Consider the following 23,288-nt stretch of genomic DNA (forward strand, 5'->3'; position numbering starts at 1 on the left):
CCTACTCTTTCCCTCTAATCTTTCAGCAGGACCCAAGGGAGGCTAAAGTTTAGATCAGTCTATTCTCCACAAGAACTTTGATTCGCTATTAAATTCCGTCTAATGAAGATGACTTTGCCATCCCACGGCCATCAGCAGGCTATGTGTGGGACAATGCAAAACCCACCTTGTATAGAGGAACATTGTTCTTTCTTCTTAGTTACACCAGTTGAATAGAATCTCATGGAAATTCACATGCACAAGAGACCTGTGAAATCAGTAACAGTATTAATCTCTAGGGTGCCTTGCTGAGTCAAGTTAAGGAAATAACTATTTTGCTTAAGTACACACTTGTTCATGTCTTACAGCTTGTCATGTTTATGATAAGAGCAAATAGCTGAGACAGAGAAAGAGAGGGAGGGAGGAAGGGAGAGAGAGAGAGAGAGAGAAAGGGATTTTTTTCTCAATGATGAAAGTTAAGGGTATAACAAAATATAATGCAAGTATTTGCAGAGTATGCACTAATCACATTGAATCTAATTTTCCCATACTTCTTGCCTTGTAGATAAATTTAAAAAGAGAATGTATAAGTTTGAGAATTCTGGAACTTGCTTTAGTGCTTAAAGAATTTCTGATATATCAATCATATAAACTAGAAAAATGAAAAATATGAAATAAACTCTGATTCTGAAATTAAACTATTCCATTTAATAAAATCATATATTTACAATATTTATTTACTATTTACTTCCTATTTACCTCACACAACACATTAGAAATTAGGGAAAATTAGACAAATGCAACCTTATAAATAACTAATTTTTTGTGGTTAATAATGATCCAAGCTAGTGTCAAAGACAACAATTTGTGTTTTTAGGAGGCAGTACTGCATAATGGCTATATGCATGGGCTCTTACAATTCACCATATACTACCTGTGTAACAGGTACATGCTACTTAATCTCCTGGGCCTCAGCTTCCTCATTTCTAAAGTGAATTCTCTTCTGGAAAACTACTGCCTAACTTGTATGTTGATGTGAAGATTTACTGAAATAATACATATAAGGCATTTAGAAGAGTAATTGTAACATTCAGTAATAAATATGTTATTATTATTAATATTTTATTCATCGGATACCATGCATGCTTTCTGATGGGGAAAAACAACTTCAAAGTGATGAAGTAGAAATATTTAACATATTAGAGTTAAGTAATGGTTTAAAAATATAGCATAATCCATACATGTTATTTAACATGAAGCAAAGTGTTAATTCTTAATTTTTTTCTATTAAACTTGTTAGAAGAACAGGTGAGTCTACTCTAGATGTGATGGCGTAATTCTTGTAAGATCAAAAGCAGGCAAAATCTGGAGGGGACATGATTTTGGGAAGAAGGGAATAGCCCGTATGAGTTTCTTATTGTGTGTGTGGCTTTTTGACTGAGTGCAGGCCCACTCAGTGACATAAGGAGCACCTAAAATTTGGATAGAAATCTGTAGTCTTAATGGCTTGAAGACTTAGGGGATAGAGACCGCCACAGCAATTGGGAAGTAAGGGAATGTACTGGGTTGAATAGTGTTTCCCTCAAAATTCATTTCCACACAGAATCTGTGAGTATGACCTTACTTGGAAATAGACACTTTGCAGATATAATTAAGGTAAGATCATATTGAGTTACAATGGATGCTAATCCAATGACAGTGTCTTTATAAGAAGAGGAAAATTTTGACACAGACCTACACAAAGGGAAAACTGACCTTGTAATGATGGAGGCAGAGATTGGAATATGCAGCAACAAACCAAGCAATGCCAACTGTTGCTGGTAACCACTAGATCCTATGAGAGAGGCATAGACCAGATCCTTCCTCAGAGCCTCCAGAAGAAGCCAACCTTGCCAATACCTTGATTTTGGACTTGTAGCCTCCAGAACTGTAAAAGAATAAATTCTTGTTTTAAGCCACCCAGTTTGTAATACTTTGTTATGGCAGCTCTAGGAAACTAATACAGGGAGAAAACATAGGAAAGGAGAAAATCAACACAGGAAACCCCAAGTTCTGAGTATAAAATCTGCCCCTTTCTCTGGCTGACCCCTGAATTGCACATGTATGGAGTAACTAAGGCTACAATAATTGAATAGGCTTTCAGTTGCTTCACTCTACAGGGATACAGAGTTTGAATTTCGAATTCAGTCAAATAAACTGTCTGCTGAGACAACAGCAGCAACAACAACAAAACCCACAATACTTTTGGAAGCATATAAGAAGATCCAGAATCTTTACAATATATCACTCACAAGATAAAATATATATTTACAAAATATCATTCACACAGTACAATTCCAAATAACCAGACAAATGAAGAAACAGAAAATTGCAATCCTTACTCAAGAGGACGGGTCATCAGTAAAGACTCTTAGATGATGCAGATGCTAGAATTATCAGACAAGGATTTTGAAGCAGCTATTATAACTATGTTTAAGGACATAAAGGAAAACGTGACCTTAAAGAGCTAACAAGGGGCTTCCCCGGTGGCGCAGTGGTTGAGAGTCTGCCTGCCGATGCAGGGGACATGGGTTACAAGTAGGACATCTCAGCCAAGAAATAGAAACTCTGAAAAAGAACCATTAGAAAATTATAGAACTGAAATGTGAAATGTCTGAAAAATTTTTTAACATCTTTATTGGAGTATAATTGCTTTACAATGGTGTGTTAGTTTCTGCTTTATAACAGAGTGAGTCAGCTATACATATACATATGTCCCCATATCTCCTCCCTCTTGCGTCTCCCTCCTACCCCTCTAGGTGGTCAGAAAGCACTGAGCTGATCTCCCTGTGCTATGCGGCTGCTTCCCACTAGCTATCTGTTTTACATTTGGTAGTGTATATATGTCCATACCATTCTGTCACTTCGTCCCAGCTTACCCTTCCCCCTCCCCATGTCCTCAAGTCCATTCTCTACATCTGCGTCTTTATCCCTGTCCTGCCCCTAGGTTCTTCAGAACCTTTTTTTTTTCTTTTTCCTTTTAGATTCCATATAGATGTGTTAGCATATGGTATTTGTTTTTCTCTTTCTGACTTACTTCACTCTGTATGACTGACTCTAGGTCCATCCGCCTCACTACAAATAACTCAACTTTGTTTCTTTTTATGGCTGAGTAATATTCCATTGTATATATGTGCCACATCTACTTTATCCATTCATCTGTCGGTGGACACTTAGGTTGCTTCCATGTCCTGGCTATTGTAAATAGAGCTGCAGTGAACATTGTGGTACATGACCCTTTTTGAATTATAGTTTTGTCAGGGTATATGCCCAGTAGTGGGATTGCTGGGTCATATGGTAATTCTATTTTTAGCTTTTTAAGGAACCTCCATATTGTTCTCCATAGTGGCTGTATCAATTTACATTCCCACCAACAGTGCAAGAGGGTTCCCTTTTCTCCACACCCTCTCCAGCATTTATTGTTTATAGATTTTTTTGATGATTGCCATTCTGGAAATGTCTGAAATTTAAAAATACTGGAAGCTTAACAGAAGACTGAAGATGACAAAGAAATCATCAGTAAACTTGAAGCTAGATCAACAGAAATTATTCAATCTGAAGAACAGAAGAAATAAAGATTTTTAAGAAAATGAATGGAGCCTCAATTTCTGTGGGGCAATAGCAAAAACTTTAACATATGGTTAGAGTGGAAAATATAGGACAAATAATAGCTCAAAAGATCTTAATTTTTGATTTAAGAATCTTACTGCAGAAAAACACAGAAAACCACCCTAGGCACATCTTGATGAAAAATAAAGGTAAAGAGAAAATATTACCAGAGAAAAAAAAGCACATTACATACAGGAGAACAAGAATACAAATGATTTAATATCAAAAACAATAATGTCCAGGAAACAGTGGAACAATATCTTTAAGACACTGAAAGAAAACTGTCTGACCAGACTTCTATATGTAGTGAAAATATCAGATATTTAGAGAATCCCTCAACATTTGGAAGTAAATAACCTACTTCTATTTTTTTTAACACAGCAGAGAGAAACATCAAGATCAACAATTTATCTAAAGGCTGAGATTATTTTTATAGCTAGTTTGTCATTACTTTTGCTTATGGACACCAGGCACTATTTGAGGTCCTAATCGGCACTTAGGAATAAAGTAATCATGCATCTTATTTTTTTACTCAAATGACAAATTTCTAAAAGAGACCGAGAGGTTTTCCTTAAATCAACCATCTCTGGGAAATTCCATTCTACTTTGTTACACTCTTAAAAATCTCTCAGGTATTTTCTGGACAGTCTCAAAGGACTTACTAAATTCTCACCTTTCTTAAATTGGTACTACCCACTTTGACACTGGGTAAGCCTTACATTTGTTCAGAAATTTGCACAAAGCCATTGATGCTCATCAAGGAGACAACTATCTTAACAGCATGACTAGGATTGCACAGCCACATATGACTCACAGGGATTACTTAGCGGTGTCTACTGGTGGGAGCCGTAAACACCCTGGATTTCAAAAGGAAATTACTTTGGTTATGGCAAACCATATATTTTCACTAGGAAAAGTCTGGCATCACAGAAAGATTTTTATTACCTTTTGTTGTTGTTGTTGAATGAGAAGGAAACATTTTTGAATGGTTCAAGTTTAAATGGATGGTTCTTAAGTAATCATTTGAAAGATCAATATATCAGTTTACACTGTGAACTATGTGCCCACATGTGTGAACTGGGAACCACAAAAGGAATGGCAAGACAATGACATCCTTTTTATGCTATTCTTTGTCTTTGACATATATACACTATTGATACTGTGTATAAAATAGATAACTAATGAGAACCTACTGTAGAGCACAGGGAACTCTCCTCCATGCTCTGTAGTGACCTAAATGGGAAGGAAATCCAAAAAAGAGGAGATATATGCATACGTATTGCTGATTCACTTTGCTGTACAGTAGAAACTAACACAGTATTGTAAAGCACCTATACTCCAGTAAAAAAAAATAAATAAATAACAGAGGAAAAAATAAAAGAAATACTGAACATATTTTTTTTCCTGTTGGAAAACAGTTAAGTTGTATTTGCATCTACTAGTCAAGAAGAGCAAAACATCTGTCTTCTAAAGCAGAATTTTAAAATAACAAACACTTTTTTACCTTACCAAAAGCAATATCTTTTAAGCTTTTATTTTTATTTTATCAAGAATGCCTATATATGTTTCATAAGCTCCTTTTATCCATTACATCAATTCCAAGTTTCCTTTATTGGAAAGACAAGCTTTTATCAACTTTTCATAGCATGAAAGAAGTGTATTTTTCTTGCTTGCTTTATTATTTTTTATTTGATGACAAAATTTTTAATATCCTTTATTTTTATGATGTTGTTTAAATGAAAAAAACCCAGTTGACTGATTTCCCACACCCCCAACCCCCTGCCCTGCCTCTAGCAACCACCGATCTGTTCTCTGTATCTAGATAGATAGATAGATAGATCTATATGGCAGGATTTCCTTTATTTTAATGGCTGAATAATATCCTATTGTATACATATGACACAATTTTTGAATTCATTCATCCATTGATGGGCATTTAGATTGCTTCCATGTCTTGACTATTACAAATAATGCTGCAGTGAAGATGGGGGTGCATATATCTTTTTAAGTTAGTATTTTCTTTTTCCTTGGATAAGAACCCAGAAGTAGAATTGCTGGATCATATGGTAGTTCAATTTTAATCTTTTTGAGGAACCTCCATACTGTTTTCCGTAGTGGCTTCATGAATTTACATTCCCACCAGCAAGTGCACATGTATTCCCTTTTCTCCACATACTCACCAACACTTGTTATTTCTAGTTTTTCTGATAGATAGCTATGGGTAAAAGAAGAATTCACTAGTCAATTTAGAAAACATTTTAAACTAATAATGAAAGCACAAAATTATAAAAATTGTACAGTGCAGCTAAAGCAGTGCTTAGAGAGAAATTTATAGCTTTTAAATGTTTTAATGAGAAAAGAAGAAAGGTATAACATCAGTGGAAAGTAGGGAGACAATTGAAAAATTTAACAAACTTAAGTTAGTTGTTTTGAAATATCAGCACAATTGATAAGCTCCTAGCGAGAGGGATCAAGAAATAGAGAGAGGGGACATAAATTATATGTATATCAGGAATAAAGAGGGACTTTCACTATAGATCTTAATAGACATTAAAAGGATAATAAGAGAATATATGAACGACTTTATGCCACTATTACTACCAACTTAGATGAAATTGATAAATTCTTTGAAAAATACAACCTACCAAAAGTGACACAAGATAAAACAGAAACTCTGAAGAGCCCTATGTTGTTGTAAATTTATCAACTGATTAGAAAAAGAATGTTTTGTCTTCTTTTTTTTCATACCTGATTGTTTTACAAAGTATCTTAATGTATTTTGTGTGTGCCATGGATCTCTTTTATTTTAGTCTGTTTGGACTGCTGTAACAAAATACTGTTCTCTGTCAGCTGTTTTACACCTTCATCATGTGATCAAAGTTAATATCACCTATGATGGGACAAATTGATACCATGTGCCTCCTGATATGATGCATTGAGAAGGACACAACGTCACTACTGTGGTATCCTTACCAACAATGAATAATCTGAATTTAATCATGAGGAAATATCAGATGAATTCCAATTGAGCAACATTCTAAGAAATAACTGGCTAGCATTCTTAAAAGTGTGAAGTTCACGAAAGACAAAGAAAGGCTGAGTAACTGCTTCAGATTATAGGAGAGTAAAGTGACATGACAACTAAATGCATCATGTCATGGTAGATTAAATCCTGAACCAGAAAAAGGACATAGTGGGTAAATTGGCTAAATTTGAATAAGGTCTATAAATTAGATAATAGTATTACCTAATGTTAAGGTTGATTCTAATGTTAATTTCTTGATTTTGATGATAGTGCTGTGGTTATATAAGATAATATTTATGGGATATGGGTGGAAGGTATATGGGAATTCTCTGTAGTATTTTTGCAACATTTTGCAAGTATAATATATCAAAATGAAATTTTAAAAAATTCTAGGCTTAAAAATTAAAAGAAATTTAACAAAAAAGTAGCTTTTGCACTTGGCTTGCTCTCTTCAACCAGTCCACAATTATTTATGGAAGATTTACTGCCTGCTAGTGATTATGCTAAGTTAGATGTAGACAGTCTCTGTGCTCTTGGAGCTTGCATTCTGGTAGAGGAAGACATTTATTAAAAAGATAACTTACAAGAATGCAAGTAGATTTTTTTTTTTTTGCCACTAGAGACTCTTTACCATGAACTAGGCTTCTGGGGCAGAATTTAAAAGCACCAAAACTTTGATCCTAATATTATAAATTTAGGTCCTAATACTCTAACTTTAAATCCTAAATCTATCTACCAATTCACTCTATACTCTGCACTTCCCTATTCATCCTTCCTTATTCACCTTCTTATTTCTGTGTTACAAGGGCAACTCCCCAGATAGACAGTAAAAGATGAGATTAGTTTTCTTTTTTGTCTTTGCATCTTCCCCAAGTCTTTGTGCCTAGTACACAATAAATGTTAAATATTTGTTTATTATAGGCTTTATTTAAACTCTTTAAAATTTGTATATGTATTTTGAAATTCACAAAATAATAATACAGAGTCCTAAAGTCTCTATAAAGTGAATATAAATCTTTCACTTTATGTATATTGCTGTGGACATCAGACAATATGAGTTGTTGATTGCATATATATTCATGTTACATTTATTTAAATTATTAGTAAATTTTTAAAATTGAATATCCAGTGACCAGCCTCTGTCTATTGCTCTTTACAGAAATTACTCTGTCCTTATCTCTGAAGAGGATATATTGACCAAACAATCACAACCTGAGCCACATCCCCTAATAAAATAAAACTAAATACAAATGGGTAATATGTATTGTACTTATTTATATTTAATCATTATGATGGCGTCAGTAAACAGTTTTGAAGATGAAGTTTTTAGTCTTGCTGGCTGGCCCAGTCTTTCTTGTGACTAGTGAAAATTTTGGTGCTGTCTGTGACCATAAAACTTAATATACACAGGAATTAATTCTATGGCCTTAACCTTATGAGAAGACTCTATGACCTACTGAGTTCGGCAAAATCAACACAGTGTTTTAGAGCACAGAGATGTGGAAAGCCAGTGAACCAAGAACAAAAATGCTGGGCTGACAATTCTGTGTCCTACTAGGGCACCTCTGCCTTTATTGTTTTGGAGAAAGTGCTCTGACATTCAAAGTTCAAAGGACATAATGAAGTATGTGCGCTCATATTTAATTTTCTGACCCAGGTAATAAATGACACCATAAATTTAGGATTTCTTCAACCTTAATGGATGAAATTTTTTTTCTCTTCATGGGCCTCTAAGTACAAACCCTTAAGGATGAACATTTTAGTCTCCCAATGACGATCTAAATCTTCACATTTTAAACTTTGGATCAATTGTTCACTGTGCAAAAAAGTTTAAAGACTGCAGTCCTATCATGTTTTCTTCTACCTTTCATTAAGCTTTCAAAATCCTTGTTATGGATAGTCTTTTTCTCTCTCTCGGGGCCTTTTAATTTTTAATCACTGTTGTCTCAAGTGCTGATCATATTTCTGAGAAATTACTTTATGTAAAAGATGGAGCAAGATAGAGTTGCCACATACCTTTTTATCTTTTCTGTGAAATTATTTGGACCTAAAGTTGTGGTGACAAGGTTGGTTCTAATAGATTCTGTTGCCATGGAAGCAGGCTGTTGAAAAGAGCAAGACTCAAGGCCTCCAAGTCTTTGCATGTTTATATCCACACTCACAAATATACACATTTTAGATTGAATGGCAAAATGTATACAATGAAACTTGTTGATCATGCAATATTTTTCGAAAACAAAAGTTATAGATGCTAATATAGCAGAGTTGAGCTAATCATATATAATCAGGATTCTTTTATACAATAAATTGGTGAACTGAAGTAAAAAAATTTTTTTTTATGTTGGGGGTAGGAGTTTATTAATTAATTTATTTATTTTTGCTGTGTTGCGTCTTCGTTTCTGTGTGAGGGCTTTCTTTAGTTGTGGCAAGCGGGGGCCACTCTTCATCGCGGTGCGCGGGCCTCTCACTATCGTGACCTCTCTTGTTGCGGAGCACGGGCTCCAGACGCGCAGGCTCAGTAGTTGTGGGCCTAGTTGCTCCGTGGCATGTGGGATCCTCCCAGACCAGGGCTCGAACCCGTGTCCCCTGCATTAGCAGGCAGACCCTCAACCACTGCGCCACCAGGGAAGCCCCTGAAATAAATTTTAAAAAGTACTTCTAGGAGCCAGAGAGAAGTTATCATTCAAGATCTGAAATGAAACAAAAAAAAAAAAAGGAAGGAAGAGGAAGGAAAGAAGGGAGGAAGGAAGAAAAAATAGCCAACTATTTAGTCACTAAGTACACACATCAAGTATGTGTATGTGTTCCATAAGGATAAGATCAATGTCCAACGTGTTTCTTTCCATATTCTCAGTGCTTAGCCCAATGCATTACACATAATAGATGCTCCATAAATACTTAATGAGTGAATGAAGACGTAGGGGTAGCAAATAGCAGTGTTGGTGACAAAAAGATTTGACTCACAATGGTGTGGAGAATCTAAGGGAGAAGGTAGTAGCCCTTAGAGTATCGTATATATGAAACCAGCCGGACTCAGCTAGATCCTCCTATTAGGGTAAGAGAAGTGCTTGGGCAACTGACCCACTGCAAGACTTACAGTAGAACACAGAATACATAGTGTTCAAGAGCCAGTGACTATCTCTGGACCTGGTCCAGACAAAGTTAATAATAAAAGACTAAAATGGAGTAATATAACTGTTCAACATGTGGTAAGGCTATAGGACTACTTGGAAATCCAGGCAGACAGTCAGGCCATGGGTAATCTAACAACTGTTAGCAAAGTGTGTATATATAGCCATGGGAATGTATATGCAGTCACAGAAGGTTTTCTACACAAGTGTACAGGTTTCTTTTTCTAAATATTGCAGTGCTGTTTAGAGCTTAGTATTTGACATATTCACTCTTTTTGAGACCATAGATATATATTTTTAACAGATGCATCAAAAGAAAAATATAAAATCTTTTCAAAATTGATAAAACATTTACTTTGAAATAATTTTAGACAAAGTCGCAAAAATAGAACAGAGTTCCTATATAACTTTTGCCCAGCTTCCCCTAATGGTAACATCTTACGTAACCACAGTACAATGATCCAAACCAGGAAAGTAACATCAGTACAAAAATGTTAACTAAACTAAAAGTCTTATTCAAATTTTCTCATTTTTTTCATTAGTATCCTTTCTCTGTTCCAGTATCTATTCAGGGATCTCACATTCTGTTTATTTCTCATGTCTCCTTAGCTTCCTCCAATCTGAAGTCAAAACCTCTTAAAAAAAGGAAATTTTTACTTTTCATCAGAACAATATGTTAAAAGTTAAATTTTCAACTAGCAGTATTGGTGTTTCTCAGGTCCTCCCCCATTTTCAGAGCACAGCCAAGAAAAGGAAGTAAGAGTCTGTATTTAATGCTGGGGGGAAGACTTACAGCTCTCTTTCCTACAACCTGGGCTTCTCTAATAATTGCTTTGTGTTGTTTGGCTTTAGTTTCTGCAAGATTTCGGGGGGAACATTCAAAATCCCTGGACCACTTTTTAGTTAACGAGTTGCAACAATTGTGAACAAGAGTAGAAGAGAGTAGAGGAGTAGAGTGGAGAAGAAATCAGGTGGGCTTCATTCAGAAGGACATTCTGCTGATGAGAACTAGAAATATACTAAGGAACTGAGGTTACAACTGCCATCCAAAAGACAGAGTCTAGGACAGAGCTCATGAACTCCAGTGCCAGATAAATATTGTGAATAAATAGGGTGGGTACAAAATCCAGGACTTGTGTCACGATAAAAATCACAGCGTGTGAAGAAAATGGCAAGTATCACTCTAGCTCAGTCAGTAATGATATGGGGGTGTGGTGAACTAGAGGGTACATATCACGTCTAAAGCAGGCAGTTGGTATTCAGCTCCACCTGAAATTTACAATCAGAATTTGAGCCCAGGGTTGCAAGATCCTCAGATGGTTTTTGTTTTTTTTTTTTCCTGGAGAACTTTCTTTTTTCCCCAAGAGAATTTTATGTGAAAATTCTTATTTTTATCTATTTTTTTAAAATTTTAGGAGATTTTATACTCACAAAACAGCTATAACATTAAATTTTCTCCATAAAATATGTATGAGTCTCAGTTAAATACATCTAGATGCTGGATGGCCTGCTGAGTGTGCTCAACACCTAAGTGACTAATTTCTACTTTCTGCTCTTGCAATGGGTAGAAGTCAAATGCCGTAGCAAAAGTACAAATTATTTCATGTCATAGACTTTTAAATTACTATTAGTAAGTTCAAACAAATCAGAAAAAGCCAAGAGTCTATTACACTAAAAATTTCTAGGAAGGTGATCCGTAGACAACAGTGCTGATAGTAAATTTTTATATTTAAATGTTAGTAACTAACATTGGCCTGTGAATTTCTCTGGAAAATCCCTCAACTCTTGAATTATCTAAGAATTCCAAGGCCTTTCTCAGTCAATCAGAGTCGGTCTGCTTCCAAACACTGTGAAAAGAAAAAAAGAGGACAGATCAGTTTTTTCTTGCTTTTACTTCTCCTGGCCATGGAGTGGTCATTGTTAAAGATGGGTTGGAACAGATGTTGGTCCACTGCTGTTGGATGGTCCTTGCAGATCCAGATCTTATTCAGGCCACAGTTGTCACACTGAGCTCCAGCATTACAGCTCTTTCACATTCCCACAGTCAGCCGTTGCTCCCCAGTGCCCAGAAACATGCTAGACTGACTATGCCCAGTGGAGCTTCCAGTATCATCCAGAAGGTGTTTTCCTTTAAAAAAATCTTTGGACATTTTGTGGATCTCTAGTCTTTGGCCCAGAATCCTGCTTTTCTCAGGGAAATTTTATTTTACTTGATTATTTCATCTGTCCTACACCTGGGCCTTATTCTCTGCCACTCTGGTCTACTCTATACCAAAAAGACTCGTCAACTCTGAACTTTGAGAAGTAGGAACAGTGGAGGTTGGAACTTCCTTTTTTTTTTTTCCTTTCCCAGGAGGTTGAAGCCTCTTCACACAAATTCATCTACCTCTCCCTAGTAATCAGCTCTACTGAGGTGGCTTTTGCTAAACCACTAAGTAAACAAACAAATAAATAGTCTAGTTACAACTTCCTGGAGGACAAAGGGTACAAGTAACATTACATTTACATAACTCAATGAGGCCATTGAAGTGACTCAACCCTAAACAAAGAAGGTCTGGTCCAAAGCAGTCTCATCTTTAGGCATAGGAAAGGCTTCCCTAAATTTAAAAAATTTCCCTCAACTAGCATTTGATATAAATCTTTACCTTAATACATAACCTGTTATCCAGATTTAAAGAGTTTGATAAACTTGAAGCCATTCCTTATAGGGAGTCAATATAGGAAGTAAAAGCAAAGAAATACAAGATTATTACTGATATGTAATTATTTGACATAAAAATCTTATTTCCCCATTATGAAATTGGAATTGGAACTGAAAATGAGCACATTTATAACAAATCTTTAGTAGGTAGAAAGTGCAATTCATATACCTGTTATAACATATATATTCAAACATCTGCAAGAAAACTTCAGCAAGCACTTACATATTCTGTGCTTAGATAACAACTTTGTTGCTGGTTAGATCTTTCTTTTAACCTTCTGCACAAAGTGAAGAGCCAAAAAATGCTTCAGTCCTCAGTGAATCTGTAAGTTTTCCCTCTGTGGATTGTTAGCAATAATTAGCCTGGATGCCATTTATGGCAAGGGTACAAACATTTCGGTTTGTGAGAGTATGTTTCAAAGGCTCTTCAGTGCTGAATGTCTTCCTTGATTGGGAATGTGAAACTGAATAAAGGAAACCTCATTTAAAAGAGAGCTGGGGGCGACTTCCCTGGTGGCGCAGCGGTTAAGAATCCGCCTGCTAATACAGAGGACACGGGTTCGAGCCCTGGTCGGGAAAAATCCCACATGCTGCGGAGCAACTAAGCCCCCCGTGCCACAACTAGTGGCGCACGGGCACCCAGAGCCCGTGCTCCACAACAAGAGAAGCCACTCCAATAAGAAACCCGCGCACCACAACGAAGAGTAGCCCCTGCTCTCACCAACGCAGCCAAAAATAAATTTAAAAAATAAATTTATATAAAAAAGAAATAATTAAAAAAAATAAAATAAAATGGAGTTGGGAATCCAGAAGGGGAAACTCTCACGCACTACCACTCAATTGCCATCTGCAGACCCCAAGAAGGAAGAGACATACCTTGCATCTCCAACAGGAAAAAGATTACTACTTTACTACCCCAGCAGAGGAAGGAAGATTTTCTGCTTGCCCAGCAACAAGTGCAACCAGTGGGAACATTGCAACTCAGCCACTGGGAAACCATCATTAGCCTGAACTCTCACTTTCCTCTGATGGACTTTCATTCAAAACACCTCCTCTCAACCTTTCCCTCTCCTCTATAAAGTAACTTTACTCTCCTTTGTTTGCTGGACTTGGCTATGTATGGTTTTTGCTGCAGAGAATTGCAATTCTCCTCTGTCCCTGAATAAACTTATTTTGCTTGTAAAATAACTTGCTGTTTTTAACAGAAATAATACTTTATTTTGCTTTTCTTCTCTTCTACTTTTTCCGAAGAAACCTAAGAATTGTTTCAAACGTGTACTATGTGTGAACTTTCTAAATAGATTGTAGTGGGTTTGTGAGCTTCAGGAGAGACAACGCTTGGGGAAAAGCTCCCAGGCTGGTGAGACTTAGGGACTTGGATTTCATCAGCTGAGCACCGAGAGACTTCGTTTGCTCACTGGTAAATGGAGAAAATAACATTGGCTCTGTCTGCCTTACAAGGCCGTGTGAGAAATAAATGAGATAAAAAATAATTATTTGAAAATTCCCAAAGCACAAATACAAAATATTAGTCCAGGGTAGAAAACTTTGTAAGTTTCAAGGTGAAAAAGTTAGTGCTAATCTAATTTAAAAGTCAGTATTGATAACTTTTTATTACTGTGCTTATAATTTTATGAATAACAGGAAAAAACCATATATGGTATGGTTAAATGGTTCATACGGATGACCTAGCAATTTCATACATACTCCAAGAAGACCATAAATACTACTCTTTACGTGGTAAACATGGGTCAAAATGTTAATACAAAACAAATTTTTTATTTCTTTCCTCAGAATAAGAACTTCTTGGAAAAATAATTGCAGCATCAAAGAATGCTCTGGATGAAACAGGTCCTGGACACAAATTCCAGTTTGCAGCCTACATTCCCTCAGTCTTACGTCTCATTTTGGGTATGCAATTCTGTAGTTGTTGTCTTTTTTCTTTGAGGTTACAAACTTGCATGTGTATGCAGATGTTTTGAGAACTTGTTTTTGAAAAGTTGATTGGTGGAATGGATTTGAAAAGACCATGAAGGATCAGTGATCCGTTAAGTAACAACAAATTTAACCATTTACATGATGTTGTCCCAACCTTGTTAATGAAAAAGAAATAAATGTTTGAAGCAAATTAACTCGGAGACTCTCCAGGATTTCTTAATGCAGCTAAACTCCTTTAAGAAATGCTTGGAATTTTTGTTTTAATTGATATTTCACTTTAACAAGCTGGCATCCCTTAATGGCCTGAAATCAGAGCCATTTAACTGAGCTCAGTCACCCGTGAAAATTAATTTTCAAGATTTAATAAAGGATATTATGAAGGGTGGGCCAAGATGATTCCCATGATGAAAATCAGTATAATGATACTAAGGGCAAACTGTGCAAGCCCACCATGGGTTCAGGTATTTCAGTGGGCTTCCCAGTCAATGTTACCACTTCCTAAAAGAGGTTATTGCCAAAGTTTTACTGACGATGAATAATTAATTCTAGTGGCTTTTGGAACATGTAGTTTGTTGATTGAAATATTGGATAAAAATATAGAGTATACAAAATGGCTCATTTTTAAATGGATTCAGACCTTTCACAGGTCAAACCAACTAAGCCTCTCCTTCAAACATAAAGATGTACATAACTCTAAAGTGAGATTTAATTGTGTCCCAAAAGCAATGTTATATAAAAGGTCATATCCCACACATAGCATGGCCTTATGTATCCACAGAAAGACACACAAACACAAGCACTTTCATTTGCCATGTGATGTAGCTCCTAGAATGTTATGTCCATACTGCCTTTGTAAGACTTTTAAAAAGGCATAATTGAGGAAGCACCCAAAGTGAAAAGTATACACCCAGAGGCAAATATATTTGAAAATATTTTTCTTCTTTTAATAGGTTAATTTAGACATTTGTTGATATGACAGGTACTTTTGGTGTCATACTTCTATAATATTACATTATGCTTTAAAATATTTTTGTGGGTTTAAAGTTTTTTGGCTTGTTTTTATTATTTTGATTGAGTGTTTTGAAGGTTTGCATTTGTGTTCTATTTATTACATTTATAACTATTACTTTACATAATACTCTTAACCCTCTACTATTTTAAATAGTATCTGTTAATTTCCTTCGATGAGTAATAAAAAAATTAGGTATTTCTTTTTCCTTCCCATTCTTTTACCCATTCTCTTTCCCATTCATTGTGATTGGTTATAATATCTTTCTTAGTGTTTAATTTTACTGTTACATGTTCTTATGACTCTATTATATTATTTTCTACCTTTAAGTGATATATCTTAAATCCCAGCTACATAAGATGAGGTTATCAGTGTGCATTATTTTTTCCCCAGATTCTCACCTGCTTCACTGTATAATTTTTGTGAGAGATCTCATTTCTATACTGTCAAAGTTTATACTATTTTCACTTGATTCTGTAATCATAACCCTGTATCTATGTTACTCTTGGTCCTATGGTTATATAGGATTAATATTCATCATCACCTTTTCCTCATTCGTCTCGTACTTGGATGAAGTTCTTAATCTACTTGTTTTTTCTTTTTCAAAATGGTTTACTCTTATACTTAGATGATAAAATAGCCAGGTATAATTTTTTTATTAGGTGACAGTGTCTTTTTTCGGTAATTTGTAGGCAATGCTCAGTGAATTTTTCATGTTCAGTGTTGACTTGAAGGCCTGTCTGATTTTGTTTTTCTCCTTTACTGGCTTTTGTGGGATAGTCCCAATTTATGCCTATTGTCCAGTCATACTTTTTTTTTTTTTTTTTTTGCTGTGCGCGGGCCTCTCACTGTTGTGGCCTCTCCCATTGCACAGGCTCCGGACGCACAGGCTCAGCGGCCATGGCTCACGGGCCTAGCCGCTCCACAGCATGTGGGATCTTCCCGGACCGGGGCACGAACCTGTGTCCCCTGCATCGGCAGGCGGACTCTCAACCACTGCGCCACCAGGGAAGCCCTATTTTTAAGGTTTTTGATAAGCATCACCAAGTTGCTTTTCAGGGAGATTACACCAGAAAATCTTCCACCATGAACATGTGAATGTGCTCATTTCAGCTCATGTTTGCTAACAATGAATACTATTATTTTGAGATATTTGTTTATTGCATTCCTGAAAAGTAGTATCTCATTGTATCAGAGGCAGCCAGTTGCCCCCAAAATCCCTTCTTCCATTCTTCTGCAGCATGAATCCGTAGTTCCCCTCTTTTCCATGTGTCTGCTCAGCTACAGACCTCATCCCCCAGCCCCCCTTGCAGCTAGGTTTCACTTTGTGGCTAGATTATCAGCAGTGTAAACAGAAGGACATGTGCCACTTATGGATCTTGACCTTAAAACACTGACTGACTACTTCCCTGTGGTTTTTTTTCCACTGTCTTTCCCCTAGAACATGGGTGAGCCTATGACAATGTGTTTGGGAATTGCAGAACTACAAGATGGGAGAAAACGGTGTTCCTGGATGATAGTGTGAAACAAAACCACTCAGCTGACTTGGACTTTGTCAACCATGACTGTTATAAGAGAGAGAACTTAATTACTATGTTCTTTAAGCCACTGTATTTTGGGCCTGTTTATTACATCAGCCTAGCTTTTACCCTGATTTATGTACTCATTTTATTTTATTTTGAATTATTTGCTGACTTTATATTACAAACTTCTTTCTGGGGCTAAATGGGTTTGAAATAACGCTTTGTATGTTAAAGTTAATAGCCCTTTGTTGTTTATAATTTCATTTTCCTTCAAATTCTTCTTAGGCAGTTACACTTCTCAATTATCTTGGTATCATGTCCAATGCATTTCTTCATTTTACTTAGGGAAATATTCTATGCTAATATACATAATGCTATTAATGAGAGTCCTGAAACTAATATTCTCTTTCTGCTTCTGCCATTAACTCATCTGTAAAATTAATTTCCAAGACCTCTTCTAGCTGTATAATTCTGTGATTCAGAATAGCTTTCATACTCAAGAACTAATAAGGACACAAACATCTAAGAGCTACAACTTTAAACCACAAGAAGAACGAGGTAAGTATTATAGATCATCTAACTATTTTTTGCCATTTCCTTCTTTCTGCTGCATTTCTTAAAGAATTGGAGATGGGACAATAACGTAAGGGAGATTTCAATAAATTTTTTGAAGCTGGACATTAGATAGAGGAATGAGAACTGAATTCGTTGGGTTACCATCTCAGTGATTATAGTGGGGCCTACTGGTGTAATTAATCACCATGCAGAACCTATAAGCTTCATCAACTGAAGGTGTCAAGAACTGTGAAGGATAAATATAGACCCTTTCTCATATCTCAGGAGAGGAGAGTTTTAACCAGGACCAGGGGGCACCTGGCATTTAAGAGTACAGGGGTGAGGGCTTCCCTGGTGGCGCAGTGGTTGAGAGTCCGCCTGCCGATGCAGGGGACGCGGGTTCGTGCCCCGGTCCGGGAGGATCCCACATGCCGCGGAGCGGCTGAGCCTGCGCGTCCGGAGCCTGTGCTCCGCGACGGGAGAGGCCACAGCAGTGAGGGGCCCGAGTACCGCAAAAAAAAAAAAAGAGTACAGGGGTGAGAGGTAGGGATGAAAACATGGTATGTAGTGAAAATCTTCATACTGAACTGTGGAATCCTCAGTCACTTCCTTTATTCCTAGCATTTCTGAAGTAATGTGTATAGAAAACTCTGAATGACCCTAGAGAAAATATCTTAAAGTGCTGAAATTTGAATTTCTTCCCATGAAAAGTGCCTAATATAATGAAAATCCATATAATTGCATATCATCATAAACTTTCAGAATAGGAATAAAGAAAAAAAAAATCCTAAAGTCTACCTGAAGGTAAAACAGGTCATGAATAAAAGATCAGAAATAAGAATGACATTAGATACCTCAAGAACAAAACTGAAGTATGAAGAAAATAGAGCCATACCCTTACAATTGAAAGAAAAAATAATTCTCACTCAATTAAGTGTGAGGATAAAGATATTTTCAAATTCTCAGTGTTTCAAAAAGTGACCTCCCATTCACCTTGTTTCTCCTAGGAATTGACTGGAGGATATGTTCAGCTAAAATGAGGGAGTAGATCAAGAAAAAGGAAGAGAAAAAAAAAATTTTTTTTTTAAAAAAAGGGGCTTCCCTGGTGGCGCAGTTGTTGAGAGTCCGCCTGCCGACGCAGGGGACACTGGTTCGCGCCCAGAAGAGGTGGAGCCCTGAAAAGAGGGGAAGACATTGTGAAGGGAATTATTAGGATGATGGCTGTGTATAGATGGAGAGAGAAGACGGTCTACAGCGGAGCAGGAGAATGGAGGAGCTGAAATGACATCTCCTGGATAGACAGTTTGAAGTAGTAGAAAACTTGGAAAAAATTTTGCTAGGTCTGTTTGAATCTTTGGGGAAAATCAGAGATAGGCACATAACAGGCCAATCAAAAAGAAGTTAGGTATTAACTAGGGAAAATAATCTTATGAAACATCAACATAATTGTAGTATACTTGGCGGTATACAGTCTTTACATAATCACAATGCTGTAAACTCTGACTACTGATCTCACCAAACAATTACAAGTATATTAGAAAGGAGGGTGGAGGTGAGATACGTGTTTATGAGATTACTAAATCTTCACCTGTCTCCAGTGCTATTTTATCTTTAAACTATGAATGTGAATTTCTATAGTAAAATAAAAAAATATTATAGACAAGAATATATCCATACTTTGCATTAGATTTCCAGAAATTTTCTTGGAATAATCTTTTTAAAACTGCTGTCTGTGCTTTTAGAACTGATCATTGCAATGCTCCAACTGTAAAAGCAAGAGCGATGCAGTTGTATTTTTAAGATATTGTAGACACACTTTTAGGTCAAACTTCTCTCTTGTTTTTTTAAAAATTTATCAGTGTTTCAATATTCTTTAGCCACTGGTTTTCAGTGAAGGTTGAAACCCTAAAGTTCCACAGAATCCTTGATAACAGGTCTCCTTATCCTACATGAAATGAAAAAATACATGATTTGATGATTAAGGGTTCATTCTAAACAGAATCAAAGGGAATTATATATCACATTTTTATATTTGGGCACAAATTTTATATCTTTTAACAATCATATTAAGTTACTTGCTCTTGCTTCTAACCCTTTGTTCTCCAGAGGTCTTGCCATGCTGTCTGAATAGAATATCCTTTCCACTATTTGTCTCTTGATCCATATTTGTGCCTTTATCAAACATCAATTTAAAATAAATTTTCTTCATCAAGACCACTTGAATGGTTCTACTCTACACTGATCATTCCATTATTCCATTTCTCTTAGCGTTGATTTTTTGTTACATTAATTTGTACCTGTTTCCATGTCATCTTTGCATGTGTTGTTATATCTTTTCATCTGCATTTTGTTCCCCTATTATATTGCAAATTCTCTGAGAATGAGGACAATGTCCTTAACTTCATTTGCATATCTCCATGACATCCAGTAGAGAATGCCATTTGAAGGCAGCACTCAATTAAATCACATTTTCACTGACAGAATCGTGTCTAGCTTTGGAAAATATGGTTTATGAGGCACTAAGTATATATACTTTTGTTATATATACTTTTTTCTTAAGAATTCTTTAGGAAACATACATATACAGTATTATGTAGAAGATACATGCTGAGTGGCTTCAAAAAAACTTACCACCCAATGTACTGACTTATAATTTAAAAAAATTCAGATGGCAGATAACAAAATATCATATATATATGCAGGTTGGACAAATCATATTAATTCATTCCAATAATATCCAAAATAAACAAACAACAAAATTTTATCATATGTTCTTTCTCTCCATAGTTTAAAAAGTAGTCAGCCTGGGGCTTCCCTGGTGGCGCAGTGGTTGAGAGTCCGCCTGCCGATGCAGGGGACACAGGTTCGTGCCCCAGTCTGGGAGGATCCCACATGCCGTGGAGCGGCTGGGCCCGTGAGCCATGGCAGCTGAGCCTGTGCGTCCGGAGCCTGTGCTCCGCAATGGGAGAGGCCACAACAGTGAGAGGCCCACGTACCGCAACAACAACAACAAAAAGTAGTCAGCCTGAATTTATATATTTACATTAAAACTGTATGTTGAGAATGGTAAAATTTCTAACAGACTTTGGCTTTCTATAGTATCCAGAATGTATATAACCTCTTTAGCTTGGTTTTTTACACACTTGCCTCAAACTCCTTTTTCTATCTCATCAAAATTGTATCAAGTGCGCACTTCCGGAATTCTGCTTTTGGCTCCGTAAACACAGAATCTTAAAATGTTAAAGCTGGAAGAGTTCATTAAGTTCCAAAAATTCCCAAATATTCCAGAGCAACAGAATCAGGAAAGAATTCATAAAACTGAAGATCCCAGGCCCTATTCCCAGCAGTTGTCACTTATGAGGTAGGGCCTAGAAATCTATTATTTTAACAGGCACCCTACTTATTCCTAATGTATTGACAATCAATGATTTAGTCTAGTTTCTTCATTATAGATATAAATAAATGAAGACATTATACATATATAAGTATGTGTGTATGTATATGGATGTATTGTAAATGTCATGCTGCTCCTCAGATGTAAGTAAATTCTAATTTTTCTTTTATTTTTTATTGAAGTATAGTTGAATTACAATGTCGCATTAATTACTTCTGTACAGCAAAGTGACTCAGTTATACATATATATACATTCTTTTTCATATTCTTTTCCATTATGTTTTATCACAGGATATTGACTATATTTCGCTGTGCTATATATAGTAGGACCTTGTTGTTTACCCATTCTATATATACCAGTTTACATCTGCTAATCGCAAACTCCTAATCCAGCCCTCTCCCACCCTCCTACCCCTAGGCAACCAGCAGTCTATTCTCTATGTCCCTGGTGAATTCTAATTCTTAATCCCTCCCTGCTTCCATCCCCTGTCCCATGGCACACTTCCACCTATATCCCTTGGGCAGTTCCATCTTCAAGGCTTTGCCCACACTCTTTCCCATCTGCTGTGGCCTCTCTTTTCCTTTCAGCCAAATCAGTCTTTATGGTACATATCTATCAAGATGCCTTCAGCATCTCACATTCATACAGTTATCTTTCTTCACTAAATTCTTGTTGAACCATTTATCTGACACTGAATCAGATACTGCTGGCATGAAGATTATTTATGGATAATAGTGAATTCTACTCTGGCTTGTGTTCCCATCAAGCCTATTAGAAATTCTATCTTGGGAAAAATTTTACCACCGTGGGGCAGGGGGGGGAACCTTATTAATGGCAACAAATCCATACGCATTTTGGGAAAGTGTTTTAACTATCAGCAAACCACATCAATGATCTGACATAGTCTGAAAGTATCATGAGATCTCAGTTTCTCAGAAAAGAGATTCTCAAATTTTAATGCACAGATGAATCACTTGCAGTTGGAATCTCTTAGTATGGTCCAGTGGTATTTTAATCTACACATATTATTCTATTACTTAGCTTTTGATTTGATTTTATCTCTCATTAAATTGGAAATCTCACAAAGTATTCTGTCTTCGCCATATCCTCCATAGCATCTGTGTATCATATACATAATAAATGATTAATAAATAATTGAATTGAATAATTAAATTTGTTAAGACTGCTACCTGACTTTCTGATTTTAAAATCTCTTGTTAAGACACTTAAAGCAGAAGTTTAACTGGAAGAAATCTGAGCTGCACCGTAGAAAATCCTTTCTCCTTTGTTTAAGCCAAAAGTAAAAGGTAAGAAAAAGGTAAAAGATGTCATTCTCAAAAGGAAAACCCCAGAATATGTAAAGAGTGGGTCTTCTTTTGCCAGCATCAACTTTAGTTCACATAATTATTTATAATTAGTTCACATAATTATTTATATGAAACTTGCAAATTAAATTATTTATTTATTTACAAAATCAGCTGTGCTAGATTTTAGAATTTGGAAATAATTCTCACCCATGAAGGATTAACAACTGTTAGACTAAATGTTCTTGTCCCAACTGGCTTTATTATTTATTTATTTGGCTGAACCGGGTCTTAGTTGCGGCATGCAGGATCCAGTTCCCTGACCAGGGATCAAACCCGGGACCCCTGCATTGGCAGCATGGAGTCTTAACCACTGGACCACCAGGGCAGTCCCACCAACTGGCTTTAGAATTTAACTAAAAAATCAGACAGGCCTGTCTCTCAAGGAAGAGCTTCTATAAAATCAGTTGCAAAGGACACTTTCCCTATTGTCATGTTGCTAATCAGTTTGTTTTATACAAGCATCTGAATGCCATGTGTGACTCTCTAAGGTTTAATGGATCACCAAAGTAGTAAATTGTGGGTTCTATCTGACAAGGATGCAGGGTTTTAAACCTATTGTAGTAGATAGTAGAGGACACTTAGTGGACTTCAGACCCTCATTCCTATGCCTCTCTTTGCAGTAAATATTTCTGGAGATGCACAGACTTTTTCAGGTCTCTAGGACTCATTTAGGCCAGTAACTGTCATAAGTTTTACCAGGAATTCCTTCTTTTGGATTAAGGCTCAAAGATTCATTTGCTATAATCACAAAACCTTAATCTTCCCAGTTCATGCATATGTGGCTGTATTAGTGTAACTTTAGTCCATTTATGAATATTCTTCATATCATTTGAAATATGCATATAGAGGAAAAGCAGCCAGTAAAGTGACAGCTGTATATTAAAAAGAATTTTTTTTTGCTGTGCCTCCTCCTTAAATGGAAAGGCATTAATTTTGTTTTTTATTATCAGGAGACATCTATCTTTCAATTTAGAACTTCTTTCCCTTGCTTATAGTCATTTTATTAATTACTATGAC

This window comes from Neophocaena asiaeorientalis, unplaced genomic scaffold (genome assembly GCF_003031525.2).
Source record: "Neophocaena asiaeorientalis asiaeorientalis breed wild unplaced genomic scaffold, Neophocaena_asiaeorientalis_V1.1 scaffold7, whole genome shotgun sequence".
Lineage (NCBI taxonomy): Eukaryota > Metazoa > Chordata > Mammalia > Artiodactyla > Phocoenidae > Neophocaena > Neophocaena asiaeorientalis.